At 37.3% G+C, this 17,455-nt stretch overlaps 2 protein-coding genes across 4 annotated transcripts in view; one reads left to right on the top strand and one right to left on the bottom strand.

Moving 5' to 3' along the window:
• IMMP2L (inner mitochondrial membrane peptidase subunit 2) overlaps positions 1-17,455 on the bottom strand; it is a 456,052-nt gene that overhangs the window by 223,758 nt on the left and 214,839 nt on the right. The gene's annotated exons all lie outside the window — the stretch shown is intronic.
• LRRN3 (leucine rich repeat neuronal 3) overlaps positions 5,773-17,455 on the top strand; it is a 33,528-nt gene continuing 21,845 nt past the window's right edge. The window contains exon 1 of the mRNA XM_005013147.6: positions 5,773-6,478. The gene's annotated coding sequence lies outside the window, so the exon portion shown is untranslated. The remainder of the gene's footprint in view (positions 6,479-17,455) is intronic.

The raw sequence follows: 17,455 nt of genomic DNA, 5'->3' as shown, positions 1-17,455 counted from the left end.
CTGCATTTGTAATTAAATAATTTGTTTGTTTGTTTGTTTGTTTCTAACCAGTAAGGATGTTGTATGTTCCTGTGACCTTTTAATTAATATTCTAGATCTGCAAGTTGTAAAGAAGGAAATTGCGTAAGTAAAGTACTAAGAACTTCACCTTGGTACCCAATACACTCTAATAGTTTTGTGTATTTCATTATCATTACCTAACCATATTCTGAACACACACTGCCCATATCCATGCTGTTTCTTGTCACTGCCAAAATAACTTCATAACAATTATCCATGACCACAGTTTGAGAATGCTATTGATAGCATGAGAAAATTACATTTCTCTTAGTCTCATAGAAAAAAAAAAAAAAAAGTTAAAGGAAAACAACATTCTAGTTCTAATATTTAGCTTAGTGACTGTGTTTCTACAGATTTCTAAATCAGCAATGTAACTCATGCAAATAGTTATGAAAAGCAAATAATCTAGAATTAGTATTATTGTCCATCCATTTTTAATATTAAACCATGATAAACTATAACAAAAATGTCTGTTCATTTTCACCCAAGTTTGAAGTTCTGCCCTCGACGAGCACACTAAGGCTTGCCATATATACTTAAAAAAATAAATGTGACTTTACTGGAGGAAGTAGCTAAAAACCATTGAAAAAAGATTTGAGGGGGAATGAGGTTCCCTCTCACTGATCATCTATTATGTTCCACACCACAAAGTGTTAACAGAAAAAAGGGTCAATATGTTTTGCATAAAGAATCAGTTAATTCTCCATAGAAAGGAAAACAGATTTGAGCAAAGAAATGAAGAAAATCCTCTTGATTAGGCCACAAAATTCACGACTTACCACCACCTGTAAGAACTATAACAGGTCACAATCATTATGGAAGTTCTAGACCCCATATTCAAATCATTCCTGCCACCATTTTCTTTATCAGCTGCAGACACTGATTAACTCAGACAACCATGGCACTTTAAGGTATATCCCATGCATGCACTGGGTCCCATGAATGACAGGCAGATTCTTATAAAATCAGCAAGAACACCTCAGTTTTCAAGAGCTACCATTGAGAAGATACCAATAAATTATATCCAACTATTACAGCTTACAAAAAATGAGGTATGACCACAAGCAAGACATTAACATACAGAGATGTGATCAGTTCTAAAGCAGAATGCATACACTGAGCTTGAGAACCTCTTTACAGGTCTCATATTTCATCTACCTAATCCAGCTGCACGTAAGAATTCTCTGGCTGCTTTTCACTACTTCATCTTCATTAAGATTCCCACGCGGCATAGCGAGGTTGTGGTTGCTACGTGTGACTCATTCCCAGCCTTCGGTGGATGCTGCTATGCCAGAGAGTCTTGCCTATTAAAATAGAGCCAGGAATGAAAACCAGAAGAACTCAGATATCCCTCTGAGTCGGACCTGATAGGTACTAGTATAAATAAAACACGTTAAGACTTTTTGGATCTCAGACTATTCTTGAGGAAGTCTAACTAGAGCACTGGGGCCTATAATGGGGAATTAGACTATAGTTCTTGCCTGGGATCTTGTCCTTTCTGTTTCATCAAGCACAGTTGCTACATGAATAGGTAAATTTGCTGGAATATGCAAAATACCCTTGATCACCAAGATAAGCATCAGCTCATCACCACTGCTTTCATTCATCCACATCACACATGACTGAATTTGCCTGTACTATTCAGTTCCCTTTACTACACAGTTCCAGATTTTGCCAAGTCATACAGCACCTTCTACTTGCATAGCTTTTAATGAAGTATCTAGTGCTTTGTGGAGATGTGAACTTTTCCTTATATGAAATTCTTTACAGGTTCATGGCCTAGATTTGTTTCCATCTGCTTTATCTCTATCCTATCAACACTAACTCTGAGATCTGATAAAACAGAGTCAGCAGCAGGTTAAGTAAGGCAAGTACAACACTTTCCATTATGTGGTACAACTGCATTTAGAAACTTGAACTCATTGTTGGCAACAAGCCTTTCATCTTCAAAAAAGACAAAGAACTAGAGCTAGAAACGTTGCTTTTACTTGTGCACTGAAAAAACGGTTCAATCGCAGAGGGAGACACATTAATAAAAGTTACTACTTGTCTGTATGGAAGCATAGCCCTTAGGAAAATGTCAACAGTTAGTTGCCGTAATACCTAAAAGTGCCCAACAGTGTCAGGTTAACGACACCGCATAAGCAGCACTGAAAATGCTGCTAGAACAGGGTTACAGGAAGCGATGGCACTTTTTCCTCTGCCAGGCAAATCATGCCTGACGAGTGCCTATAATTAATAAGTCAATTAATAAGTTAATTGATGAAGTCACAAGATAGATTTTCTTGAATCCAAGCAATTCTGACCTTCATTCAGAACAGAACACCGCCCCTCGCCTGACATGGAAGATACATGAGGAGAATGCATTGCAGAACTGGTGAGCTTTCCCCTCAAACATCAGCTCCTTCCTCTTCTACACTAAAGGCTACAGGAAGGGAGAGTGACGTGCAAAGAGTCACCACTCACCCCTCTTGCATGCCACTGTGATGCCTCAGAAAGCAAGAAAGTGGCACACGTATCCATAATTGATAAAGCTACTCAAATTGTGTCTGCTTTTTTACATGTGAACATAATCTGTATGGATAAGCACTTGAGAAGAATTTTTTAATTGCTATAATTGTAGTATAAAGTGTTTCACCCTGGAATTTAAGTCAAATATTTGTAATGGTTGGGACTTTTTTTTTCCATTTAACTGCATAGTATTTATTTCACATTTTAACTGCAGTTGCTGCATTCTAAACACAGCTGTGTACTCAGAGCCTAAGAATACCAGAAATGGTCTCTGCTAATTGCCTGACCCACAGTAAGCCTACAGGATATTAAAGCCCAGAGATGCTCCACCCTTCACCTTAATGACAAAAGTTCTGAAATCCCCTTTCAATTTTACAAAGAATGCAGGCACAGAATCACTGTATTTTAATAACTAAGGTTTTTATTCATCATACTAAATGTTTAAATAAATACTTAGCTTATTTTCATGTGGACCCAGTAATCAGATGCAAAATAATTACCTGGAGCTAGCATGCTTTACTTTCATCGTATCTCTATCAGTTTGAGTTTTGTTTTTTTTTTCTATCCCGTAACCAAATAAGCTATATATATATAATTCTGTTGAAATAGATTACACTGCTATTTTAAAACCACCATGCATCACAGTGAAATCAACAGGAAAATAACTTAATGAACCTTAATCATCATGACTGTATTGTTATAAAAGGTATTTTTCACCTGCAGACAGTTCAAAAAAAAATATTCCTTAGCATTAGCTAATTAAAAAAATCAATTATTTCATTTTTTATGAAACAGAACTCTATTATGATATAATAACATTTTAACTAATATGAAAATGTACGCCTATCAAGGAGGTATTTTAATTGCATGTATAGTCTATCATAAAAACTCACTTTCTTTATACAAGTATATTTTAAGCTGATTTAATTATTTAGCCTTCTAATTACATAGTCCATACCAATCAACCAAAATGAAACACTTATATAATCTTAAATTCACATGTCAAATCACTGAATGTTTCTACATGAGTCTCATGTTAACTAGAACGCCAGATTTTTCCATGAACAACAGTGAGTATGTGAGGTTGGGGCAAAACCCAAGAGACCTTTACGTTGAACAACAGCAGTCCCTACCTACTCCCTTTTCTCCAGATCTTCATTTCTCCACTGGATGAGATCACAGAAGTAGCAGTACTTTGTTGACTTTAACCTGTTCCTATTTTCCATTTGGACGAGTCTTTTTGAAATTCTCTTATTTTTTATTTTTAACTTCTCTCTCTCTCACCCCCAGGGCCACTGAATGCCTAATAGCTAGAGCAAGGGTTTATATCTTTCCTGGGCCAGGTGCAACTACCCACGTGGCTGGGATCAGGCAGAACTTCCATTTCCCTATGGGGCTACCTTGGCAAGAAGTCTTATTTTTCTGACTTTTGGTTGTGCTTTCTTAACACATCCTGAGTGCTGTCCCATCGGAACCAGGCAGCAGGGAAGGCTGATAGGTTCACTTTGGGAAGTTTACCATAGTTCACATTTGCATCTCACAGTGGTGAACATTAAAATACTATCAGAGGTGCTTTGAACCACCTTCTGGGACACAGGAGAGACCAGGTTTCACTGGTGAACCCTGAGCTCATGAAAAAGTGACATAAATTCTTTACAGCCTGAGGTGTTCCCTCCTTCCCAGTCCCAGGCAAGAAGTAAAAGGCAGACAAAGATGGGTTGGCCCCAAGTGTTTTTATTATATTACTTTAAGTCACACTAGGAAAAAAAAAAAAAAAAAAAGGCTATAATAAGGGAAAGGGAAAAAATGGAAGGGCCACAGAGCCTTCCTCCCACCTAGGTGTATTGCATGTATTTTCAGCCTCTCACTTAAATGCCACTATTTTATATATGCTCAGTTGCATGGATGAAACCTGAACTGCACACATCTTTAAAGAATTTTAAAAGTTGCTCTCTGTACTTATTCTAATTGCACTACTCACAAATTTGATGGAGACCTGAAAAAAAGCTGCTTTATTACAGCCACAACAATGCAAGCAGTGGTGAATCAGTCAGGATTGGTTTTGCAAAATTTCCCCTAACCAATTAAAACCGACAGAAATTTATTGAAGAAGTTGGCAGTACCTTAATTCACTTTTCATAATAAATGATTTTGTGAAGTTTAAAATCATTTTCTTGCAGAATAAAAACAAAATTAATGCAGTCCACGATCCCAGAGTCCAAGTGAATCAGTGATACACAGCATTCATAAAACAGTAACCATTTTATAGGAGAAATCTGGTCCTACTGCTGTTGCAAAAAGTACATGAATTTACATTGTTTGCTAATCTTCAGAAATTTTTCATATTGTTATTAGAGAGGACCACAAGGCTTTCTTTCTTCGAACACAGCACACATGAAATGAGAACCACATTTCACTGTGCTCCACTAGAGGGTGGCCTGTCCCACTCAGGGCTGGAGTGCTGAATGCATGCAAGGCAGCCAACACTTAGTTCTGACCTGTTGATAACCAACTTATTTCCCTTTTGTTCATCTTCCATTACAAAGTAATTTCCTTCACATAAAACACTATGCACAATGAAAAAGCTTCTCCTAACAGCATCTATATTGTTTTGTATATCTAGAAGGGATAATAAATTTCAGTGCAGACTTCCCTTAAACACAATTAAAAAAAAAAAAAAAAAAGTGAATTACTTTACAGTGTTTGAAAAATCCGTAGTTTGTGTGCCCTTGGTTCACAGAGGGGGAAAAAAAAAAAAAGGAAAAAATCTTCACCAAAGAATATGACACAAAGAAGAGAGAAAGGAAAAGGAAGGGAAGAAGAAAGGGAGGAAGGAGGAAAGATAAAATCTGTGTAGCCCTTTGTTTATATAATTGGATGGCCAAGAAGACAGAGATTAAAAGAAAGTGATTTTATTTCGGTGACCCTTTCCCTGGTTTATTCTCAATTTTTATTTCTCAGAAAGGTGTATCATTGCTCTTACTTCCTGTTGATAAACATATGCAATAAAATTTAATATTTCATTAAATTTGGGAAAGGGGGAGTAGGAAAAATCCTTGGCTTTCTTAAAAAAAAAAAAAAAGAAAAAAAGAAAAAAAAAGGCAGAAAAATGATAGGGCGGATGGGGGCATTTTTCCTGAATGGTTCAGCAGAGAGCATCCCCTGAACTGCAGTAACCTCTGCAGAACTTCAGCGATCTCTGATCAGTTGTGCCGAACGCAGATAACATCCTCATATGCTTACATACCCTTAAAAAAAAATAACTAATAAGGAATGTAAGCCTCCCGAGCCGTTCTGCGAAAACACAAAGCGTGCCCTGCGACTCCCACGAATCGGAAGAGATCTCTGGAAGCGTGCGAAGGCGAGCTTCGTGCATCCGTAGCCGGGGAGCCGTGTCACGTAACAGACAGCTTCCCGTGGCCAACCAGCCTGGCGCAGCCGCGCGTCCTACGCCGCAGCCGGGCACGCCAAGGCATTGGCTCCTCTCTGGGGAGTGGAAGGGGCTCAGTTATTAATGACCGCTGAGCAGGCAGCACCATGTCAGTGTGACAGCCGGGAGGGTGGACGACGCACCGCTAACCACCATGGAAACAAGGAGAAATAAGAGCTAGCGAGCAGCTCTTCCCTCTCCCTCTCTCCCCCCGCTGGATTGCGAGCCTCAGCCAGCCAGGCAGCAACAGCGCCCTGGCAAACGTAAGGGATCTCAGCTGGCAGCACCGAGAGGCTCTCATGCTGTAGGATATCGATAGATACATCTTTGTATTATATACCATTAGACGCACACCCACACGTATGCACGTCTGCTCAGACTCTGGCTTTAATACAAGTATGTGGTTGCCTGAACTAAGGAATCAAAATTACCAAGATGCAAGAACTCCTCCAGCTCTGAAACTACTCTTATTGTAGGGTAAGTTCCTCTGTATTTTCATTTTTCTCCTTTTATTTTAATGTGTAAACTCTTTCTCCTTTCTGCTTTTTGCAAAGTTATTTTATTAGTGCCTTTTCACGTTTTACTTTCCGAACGGAAATGCAAATGCAATTTGCTTTTTGTGCCAGAGATAATCTAAATGTGCTTGTGAGAGTATCAGATTTGTGCATTTGTTAGCTTGAAAGAACATCAAAGGAAAGAAAATTATAAAGGGAGAACGTTCCCCCTGATGCTTCGGATGCAAAATCAAATTACACAGTTGCTCTGTGTTTTGAAACCAATAAAACAAGACACAGGACAGCCTCCTTTCTTCTCACCAGTGCAAGGATTAAGGGAAATGCTGTTTATGTCAGGACCTAAAACCCACTGAGCAGCAGGGCTGAATGAGCATATCACAAACAGTTATTGAATTTCTGCCAGGCTACATCTTAAGGATTGTGGCAAATGACTTCGCTTAAAAATATCCCCTTTCCAGTCAGAAGGGACAGTGTGAACGTCTGATTACTGATGCAGCTGGAACAGACGCGTTAGGTAAAAGGATCGCATTAAGCAGAAGAGTTCTCATCTTCTTTGGTAATTAACAGGATCACAGCAGGGTGTCTCCAAAGTGTATTTTCATATAAGGAGACTGCTTGTTCAAATCCATCACTATAAAAGCTTCATCTCTTTTAGTATAGGAAGGCTCAAAAGTGTTTGTCCTTGCTTTCCATGCCTTTGTTTTCACATGTCTAGTTTGAGTTTTTGCCCAGCACTGCTGTTCAGGAAGACAAGAGCCCAACACAAGGAGACCAGGGGGGCAGTAAATGCTGGGGGGAGGGGGCTAGAAAAAAGACAGTAATTATTCACTATTTAAATAAACATAAAATTCCACGCTAGCAATACTGTTGCCTCATGTGTATGTCATTTCTTTCATGCAGTATAACAGTATCCTAGTATCCCTTCACATGAAAACATATTCAGTAAAGTCCATCAGCATGGATGTGTGATTCACGCACCAGTGAAAGCCAGAGAGAGGTTTTAGTTGATGCTGTGGAAAAGACAGTTTAGCTATCTGCTGTGTGCTTCAAAGTGAAAAATCACAACCTAAATATTCCTGCATGTTCCTGTTTGCTTTTTAGAATACTGTGTCTGCATTAAAAACAGCTCAGTATTTAGATTATTTCTTCTACTTCTCCCCACCACCCCCACCCCCCTCTGTACACCTTGGAGAGCATCATAAAGAATCTGTTCCTTTGCAGCAATGCAATTATTTACTTGCAATTTTAGAGTTACTGTGTTTTGAGTAACAAACATCGTGAAACATCAACAGATAGCCAATGGCTGTAAGCCTGCCACCTCTCCATAAATGTCAGGAAACGGGTAGCTTAACAATATGTATGGTAAGAAGTCAATTAATTCAGGTGACCTTTGTAAATGGTGACAATAAAGCAGCTCTGACAATATGCCACAGCATTCGATTTTCCCTCTGGAAAATGAATGAGCTTAAGAAGAGGTTTCCTTTTCAGAGTACAGAATGAAAGGTATTGAAGCATTAGCTCCTGCTATTGGCAAGCTTGCTTCCTCTATTTCAGAGGTTGTATGAAATCTGTTTAAAGCAAGCTGGTTTATTTTATTATGTGAACCACAGTCTCTGGTTCAATTCATTAAATATCCCTTTTCCACCCACATTACATGTGCATTTTAGTTGTTAAAACAAGATTTTCAAGCTACTGGGTTGTGTTTTTACAGAACATGGCATGCAAAAAGGAGAGAAAGCCTGATTCTGATCTCTTCATGCTGTATGCAAAGGACTACTCAGATGAAACTTTTTCTATTATATATCATGGTACATGCTCGGCTTTTCTGATTTAAGTCTCACTGGTTTTCAATGTAAAAATTAAGTAACTGTGGGTAACTTTACACTAATGTGCACTGATTTTTGCCACTCTAATGCTCTGCTTTAAGATATTATATAGATAAGCCAGAACGTTTCAGAAAAATTTGGCCATCCCAACCATGCACGTACAGAGAAAACACGCTGCACATGCACCGTCTAAGCACACAGCACACGCATTCTTAACTAGCACACCAGCCCAAATGTTTGGTGACTATTTTGGTTAATACTCCCTAAAAGCTCCTGCGATAACGTTGTAGTGTCAGACAATGACTGGCTGATGTTGTTATGGCAACTCCACCGTACTGCCTTTCGGGGCGGTGTGCTCCAGCATGACATCACAGCACGTCTGGAGTACCACAGGTAGGGGAGCAGTCCCCTTTTGCACCAGGGTTAGAGCAGATCAGCTAGGCAACATTACTACCTAAAATGCAGATCATAAATATCAAGCCTAATCTTTGTCAACTGATGAAGAAAAGCGGCTTATGAAAATAAATCCTGCAAGTCACTTGTGATCACTCATCCCTTGACACTAGAGGACAAAATTAAGTGTTTGCAAGTGAGAGCAAACCATTTAGCAGTGTTGTAGCCACTTTCTGTGACTCTTACCCCTAATCTTTATTCTACTAATACTTACTCTAAAAAAAAAAGCTTTGCTCTTTGCTGCTTGGTGAGAACAATTATATCTTTAAATGGTTGGTGTTTAATAGACAGATTTTTGGGCAGCTGACACAGTAGAAGAACATAAGCTATAGAAAACAGGTTTTTAAGGCAAACTCTATATTAAGCGTTTTTTGAACTGTAGAAATACGTATTCTGTAAGTTATGGTACATCAATGTTTCAATCAATGTTTCAGTTTATTCATATATCCTTCCTTCACATAGTAATATTGAAAGCTGGAGGAAAAGAAGTAAAAGTCTTGAGAGAGAAAAGGCCAGAAAATATCTTAGCAAACCCTTCCACTTTAAATTCGACAAACTCTACATAACAACAACAAGCAAAATCTGACAGTGAAAAACTTGTTTGACACATAGCATTCAAGCAACTGTTTCCCAAAGTAGATTTGTCCAAAAATGTGTAACTTCTAAAACATGAATTTCTTCTTCTTTTTTTTTTTTAACATCCCCCTCTATGTTTTTAAGCCCCCATATTACCTCAAAAAGAACAGTAATTCTCATTCTAAAAATACAATAAACAATTAAAACCCTTTCCTTTCCTTTTTTTTTTTTTTTGGAAGGGAAAATGTCAGTAGAATTTGAGAAGAAACAGTAGTGACAGATGTCATTAAAAAGGTCATTAAGCACATTAGTATTAATAGAAAATCAATACTTCTCATTAAAACTGTAATGTAACTGTAAAACAAAATTACCCTACCTTTTACTTATTCAACTGACCAATCCACAAACTGTTAAATGCCACTGTTGTGAACACTGTTCACAAGAACATTTCTTAATGCTCTTGGTGCCAAAAACTTTATTGAAACAAACAACATGAACCTCAGTGTTATACACATCTAAAATGATGTTGTTGATGTCACCACAACAAATCTATATATGATGTCATCAACATCACCACAAGAAATTCCTATCCTCAGCTGACCTGAACTGATGAAGTATCATTAGCACAGCCCATGAAGCTGTACTCATCTGCACCAGAGGACTGCACATTGACAATATGGATGTCAATAAAGTCATTCCACACTGGGCTCTTTTAGTTGAGTGTGCCACCTGCTGAGAAAGAGCCCTTCCATGAGGGCAAAACACAGACTACTTTCACAATTTTACTTGATGTGACTACCCTACTCTGAGAGGATTTCTTATTCTTTATACATGGAAGATGGTACTATATAATAAATCTACCATAATAAATTGAATAGTAAAGGAATAAAGAGAGTCAACCTGTGCACATTTTCTTCTCTCAATAAAGACATGCTGTAGTCATACATAGAAAATGATACATCATTTGATAAATAGGATTATATTTCTCATGCTCATTTACTTCTATTTTATGATTTCTTAACTTTAATTTACAAAGTGTTTGGAAGAACAAGCTACAGATGGGCTCTCACCCCTAGCATTCCCAAACCTGCTTAGTGGTTTGTTGCAAAGCACGAACAACTGCATGGACATTAAAATGAATGAAAAGCTTAATTTCATAAACACATATTTATACATTGCATTCTTGAAATGATTATCATTCATTTGGAAATATTTCTTCTTCACCAAAGATTTGTCTCTATAAAACTTTCAGTCAGCCTATTTGCTGTAACTGCTTGGCCACAAGCAGTAATGCTATAATTCAAAGGAAATAAGACTCTGTACTCCCATTATTTCTATTCATCTGCTGTATTTATGGAATTCATTAAAATATCTGCCCCAAATTTAATGGTAGCTTAACTCTACTGACCTGTGATTTAGAACAGAAAAGATTTTTTGCCTCTTTTCTGCTCTCAACTCCCACAATTCCAGTCAAACTGGGAAATGCTTTTTGACAACACTGGCACAAAAGAAATCATTTAGCAGTTCCCTTTCGTGTACTTAGAGGCAAATACTGCAAAGCTGAGTGAAATGCTATAGGGATTTTTTTTTTTCAAAGTATCTACTGATTATTAGAATTACCCCAAGAATCTTTTACGAGAAGGTTCTTGTCATGCAAATAACACCATGTGGTGGAAGAAAGGTAAAAATACCTGTCTTAAGTTTAACTGTACATTTCCCTGGCTATTTAGTTACCAGTATTGAAAAAAAAATAATAAGATTGTTTATACAATTCTCTGCCTAGGGATCAGACAATTTAGAAATTGCGTGTTGAATAAATTACAGAAAAATGATCCAGAATTATCACCAGGTAATAGAACACACAAGGAAGAGCAAAGTTGTGCACCAACACATTTTTTAAATTATCACAACATAGCCATCATCCTGGGGAAAAGAAGATGAGTCCCCAGATAGTCTTTACAAAGGTAGTGTAATGGCAACACAAAGGTCAGAAATTGCCAGGGTTCTTCTAGAGTGGTGTTCAGATGTTCAAGGAAACCCCAGCTGACAATCAGGTTGGCTTTGTCATCCTAGTGCTAAAACGCAAAGTCATCCATAAAGACAGACAAAGAAATATATCCCTGACTTGGGAGGCACTTAAATAACTGCAAATGTTTAACTTGTTCCCTGAATAAGGATAAACACAAATGTCTCCTCGTTCTGCTGCATAATACCACATCTCTGCTGAAAAGATATATATTCGTGTCACTATTTATATCATATTTATGTGATTTATTCTGTACCTGAAGTCCTAATAAAATTGTTCATCCTGAGAGGGATAATTTTTATGCGTAAACAGAGACTTTTCTCAAACATTTTAGTCAGTGTCACAGTAGCTGTAAATCTACTAGAGACATTTATTCATTTTCTTCACCCTAAGCTCATTCCTGTGGCTACATTCTTTCGAGCCCCTGAACTTCCTCTCCCCTCTGGAAAGCAGCTATCTCTGGAGGTCATGTCAAGCATCAGCAATTGCAGATGCCACTTAACAGCAAGCTAATTCCCCATGTTTCTACCAAAGTGCAGAATTACCTGCTGAGTTTTCCACCCCAGCTAGTTCCATGTTGCTGGCCAGACAAGCAGAAAGACAGGAGAGCCCACTCCAGCCAAGACTCATACAGGGCTAAGCGTCACAGAAAAACCTTTTCTCCACGTGACAACCCCTCCAAATCCAGCACACCACATGAAGCTGACATATTACACGTGTCCCATACAGAGATGAGCCAGTCTTCCAAAAATTCTTCCTCCCTCCCCAGTGCAAAAGTGTTTCAGAAACAGTACAGTCTTTTTGTATTGTTTACCCTTAGCAAGTTCTAAACCAATAGAAGAAGTCTTTCAGTATGAAAAATAGAATTACAGCCAAGTAATTTCATTACCCAAATGTAGCTTGAGGGACGTTATCTGCATAACTCCCATTTAATACCAGTTTATAACAAAGCACAGCCATTTATTTAGGTTACTCTTGAAGCATAAAACTCTAAGTTTATCCTAGATAGATTCTGTGTACTACACCTTTTCACATATCTTTTTTTTTTTTTTTTTTTTTTACAATGGATGCACCATGTTAACTTTAGAAAAAAAAGACAGCTGAGGTTGTACGGTAGCTGTTTTATGACACTCTCCTGGAATGCAGTAATTTCACTATTCACTCCATTTTAATTTTTTTTTGGCCAGTTACTTACCGGTAAGCACAAACACAAGGCTAAAACACTACAGCACCTGAGAGAAAGGAAAAGATTAATGCCTATTATGCCAGTTTACAGAAATATCATTATGAGGTGAGAGAAGACAAAATGAGGTAATTGCAAATATAATCATCTGTAAAGCTAGAAATGGTTGTCTGAACAGCAATTTCACCCAGCACGTCTAATTCAGGTAACATACCCTCTTGAATGTTGCTTTGCTATGTAGTCATCAACACTCTGTCAGACACATTTTCAGTCATTCAATTTTTATTGTGCAATACAGGACAAAAAGGATATTCAGCGTATTATTCTAGGGTTAGACTCTGAACTCCCAAAACACATATGGAAAAGTATACTGCTCTTCAAGAACAGCAGGTAAGCTGCTGGGCTGTATCTTGGTCAGAAAGAACAGCCCATGAATCTGAGGTACTGCACAGCACTGGTCCTACATTTTCCACTTCCACAGGCCCCAACATAATGCGCATGTTTGGACTACACCATACAAACCTGATACACATTTAGATAAGAAGCAATCTGCTTAGACTAACAGTGCATAGACTAATTTTAATAGGATGCACTTTCCTGAATATATGAAGTGTTATTATTGGTAAAATAAAACCTAAACTTGCTTCCAAGAATCTAGGGTTCAGAACAAAGCCTACCATAGCCTCATCACTGCTTCATTTCAGCAGCAGTCAGGAGACCTAGTATGTTTGTGTCCATGCTGGTATAGACACTTCCATGCCTTTAGAGCATGGTAAAACAAATTTAAGATATAAGCCAAAGAAAATCTGGTTAAAAACTCACGTTAGCTATAATTTTGTGCCATTACCCAAAGATACTAAAACATAAATTGCCCTCTTATGTACCTTTAAAGCTGGTGATACTGTATATTGCTGCTGATTTCTGTTCCATACAAATACCTCAGTAAAAGCAGGCTAGATCAAAACCATCACGGGAGTCTCAACTGAAATTCTTATCTTTTATTTTCTTGATTTTTTGCTAATTGTGTTTGTTTCTACTTTCCCATTAACATTGTTTTAACAGAGTTCTGTGTAAAAGTAATTATAAGAGAACTATCTGCAAAAACACACAAATGAAACTGTTACCATTAAAATTTCCATACTAGATAGAACAATCCAGAAACCTTTCACAGATGGTCCTCAGAATTGCTATCTTTGAGTGTAATTTTACTTCCATTTGTGGTAAATGGCAAAATTCCCATTGATGTCAACAGATGCAGAAGGGATTTGTAAAAGCTTTTTCTCTTTGCTTTTTGGTGCTTCCATCATGTTTCTATCCAGAAACATGAAATTCATCATGTCGGTTCGCTTCTGCTAATGCTACAAAGTAAAAGATCCTTGAGACCTTTTCTTCTTTTTTAGAATAATCCTTATTATTATACATATTATGGCACAGCCTCTATATCTAAAACATCTAGATGGAGATCCAAAACTTCCTGAAAACCAGGATTTAAGATGAAAAGGAGTCTACTTAACCAGCTCCAAAAACAAAACAAAACAAAACCAGCTTTGGAATCAGTCCGTATCCCCTAGAAAAGTTGGCTAGGTAGTTTTTTGAGCACCACATTGAGAGACCCTGGAAACAAGCTGAATTCTTGACTTTGGGTCAAATGGAGTTTAATTAAGCAGAATTACAGCAAACATTTTGCAACTATTGTACATTTTGTTTTGCCTGTGTGATGAAACAGGAACACTCAGAAACAACAAATGGCGTATTATCCATCTTCATAAGGAGAAGCAGGCCTTTTCAGTATTTAAGACAAACCTTACTTTGAAACGTAACTCATGGAAAGTAAATTGATGTTCCAAAATGGAAACATATGGTCCCCCTATTTCATATCTCACTTGACTGTAGTTAGGCATTTTTCCATGAAGAACGTCAGTGCTTAAATTGTCAGCCTATTACCTGGGAGTAAGCAGAATAAGATTAGGCAGTTTTTAGAACTGCCATAATCAATTTACCTGGGGGGGACAGGGAGCATAGCAAGCATATAATGAAAGTACAAAGTTTTGTCCAAGCAGCATGGACATCAAAGAAGTATTCTTACTGCTATTAATAACAGCAGTATGAGTTCAACTTAACTCTCCGAATCATTCAGAGGAGGGACTTCCAATAAAGCTTTTGCTCTTTATTGTTTTGTCTTAACAGATAACTTGCAACTAAGATTATTTTTTTTCCTAACTGTTCATGATTTGTGTCCTATCTTCTCCAGTTCCATTCTAGCCTCATGTACCTCCCTCTTGTCCATTAATGAGTTTTATCTCTCAGAAAATAAACGTTCATATTGAGATATTCAGATCCTCAGATCTTTGCATGTTAGTTGTTATCCATCCAACTTATCCATCCTCTCCAGCTTATCAAAAAGATGTCTAACACAGACATTAATGTTTGCCGATTACTTATAGAATGCTCCACTCACCTATAGTTAGCACATCTCCATAATTCTGTTATTCTATCCATGATCATTATTGTCACACTGGGCAGTAAAATCTCAAAGCAAATGAAAATAAAAGAATTGTTTCTTTTTACATATTTTGACCTGTGCTCTCAAGCTGCTAACCCAGATGTCACTGACATTATGGAGAAAAGACGGTATTTATTTTTTTTTAACCATTTTTTGAAGTATTTTAAAGAAATAGGCCCATTTCAATGTCTACGTTTCCAGAATTAATTACAATAGTGCATTTTAAGGGTAGAAACTATAATACTTATAGCTTCTATACCATATAGCTATATAGCTTCTATGATTAGGCCTCATTTCCCCCTTCTACATCCATTACTTACCCTGCTAAACAGTTAGATTTAGAAGCTGCTCTAAAAGGGTTGTATTATTTATATAGTACAGTAGGCCAATAAAAAATGTGTGATTTCATTGGAAAAATATTGATTCAAATAGAACAGAATGATTTTTCTTATAACTGTGTATTTGCCTTGAGGGTTTTGAAAGTAAGTCAGAGAAAGAGGTTGTTTGTGTTTTTTTTTTAATTTATATTTAGGTACTTACATAAAAGAACTTCCTCTAATAAAGGTGGATTTATTGTTGTTTTAATTTTGATTGTCAGTGCTGCAACTGCCTTCAGAGGCTTCCCATTGCAATACAGATCCTGTTGCTTGTTTAAAGCACTTAAATAATACCTTCTCCAGGTATCATGTAATGATAAAACCATAAATAGAATAATGAGGTAAAATTACATGCAAGTTCAAAGATGTAATTGCTGAAAGATTAAATTCCCCATACATTGCCCAAATTCTCCAGTGTGTTTAAGGTCTTTGGTCATCCTCTCAGTTGAAGTAAAGTAGATTCAACAGTGGAGTTACACCAACAGAGGTATTTAAGTTTACAACAGAAAAACAGGACGAGTGTTAACAAAATTCTTAAACTTTCTCAAGTGTTACTTTTCATCACTGCTTTGACGGTTTCTGATGCTTACCAAAAGTTCACAAAAAACATGAGAAATCTTTCCATTTACTTAGGGTTGACGTGGATTAAACTTTTGTCGTCCTTGTTTTAAATGTTTTACAGATCAGTTATCCCAACAATGTCTTGTGTTGGTATGTCATTATATCAATGCTAGCAATAGCACAAAGACAGAGAAAACACTACAAAAAATAAAAAGAAGACCTCCCTATGCCAGAGGGGTTGGAACTAGATGATCTATAGGGTCCCTTTCAGCCCAAGCCATTCTACAATTCTATTAGAAACTGATAGAAGTTTTATACAAAACACAAACAAAACAAGCTAACTTTACCTTCCATGAGCTGATCTGACATAATAGCAGACTCTGCTTTGAGCAGGAAGTCGTACTAGAAATTTGCTGAGGTCCCTTCCAACCTGAATCATCCTATGGTGTTATGATCTTTTCAGTAGAGGGGCTTGCTACTTTGCTGACCTAGGTGACAATTTACAGTATCACTGTCTTCATTGGAGTCTGCTTAGATGGCTCAGTATGACTGCATTGGATGAGAGTAATTAAGATGCTACCAGAGGTGGAAGGAACGTTGCTAATCTCTACACGCTTTGAGTCTGGTATCTGATCCAGTGGTATGGAACTGAACATTTTGAGAAGGTAGACTGTCTGATAGATGGCTCGCAGCTACAAAGAAAATAAAACAGTTTAAACATGAGGCAATATTTGCTCTGTTGTTAACCATCAAGACGAAGGTAACTTGACCACATCCCAAAAGATAAAAAAAAAACTATTCTTTAAGTGCCCTCCTATTTTGTTTTCTATTGTTAAAATAACACGATGTTTATTCACGTAACAGAAAATATCCGTTTTCTACTAGGGGAGAACAATTCCCTGGAGCTTTACCACCTTAGTCTGTAACCTGTGTATTTCTGCTCAGCCAGGTGTTCAGTGTATTCCACAAATACGATGCTGAATATACTACAGATTTATACAGTCTTGAAAATACAGCATTAACAATTGTGAACAGGAATTAACATAATAACCACTTCATGTTAAGCTCTAAACTCCAGCTTTCAGTTCCTAGAGTGGTATTTTATTTCATGTAGTGAATATATTTAACCTGTTTCACTCTTTACATGGTATAAACCTGCAACAAGTTTCATGAGAAGGGATTCTGCTGAGAAATCTTGCCTGTTTAGAGTTACTGTTTGTGCTGATTTTCTCAGGGTTATCTCCAATATCAAGATCCACCCAGTAATTACTTCTGCCAGAGTAATTTAAGAAACATGAACTGGTCAATTAGAGTCACTGAAAATTTAGAGAACTCTCATACAGATGGTTAAATGAACACCATTTTTAGTCCTAAGCTTTGAAAAAAAGACAGGAATATACAAATGAAGACAAACCAGAACAATGCTATTATACT

Source organism: Anas platyrhynchos, chromosome 1, assembly GCF_047663525.1.
Source record: "Anas platyrhynchos isolate ZD024472 breed Pekin duck chromosome 1, IASCAAS_PekinDuck_T2T, whole genome shotgun sequence".
NCBI lineage: Eukaryota > Metazoa > Chordata > Aves > Anseriformes > Anatidae > Anas > Anas platyrhynchos.
Note: the sequence above shows the minus strand (reverse complement) of the source record. Positions and strands in the feature narration are given on the sequence as shown.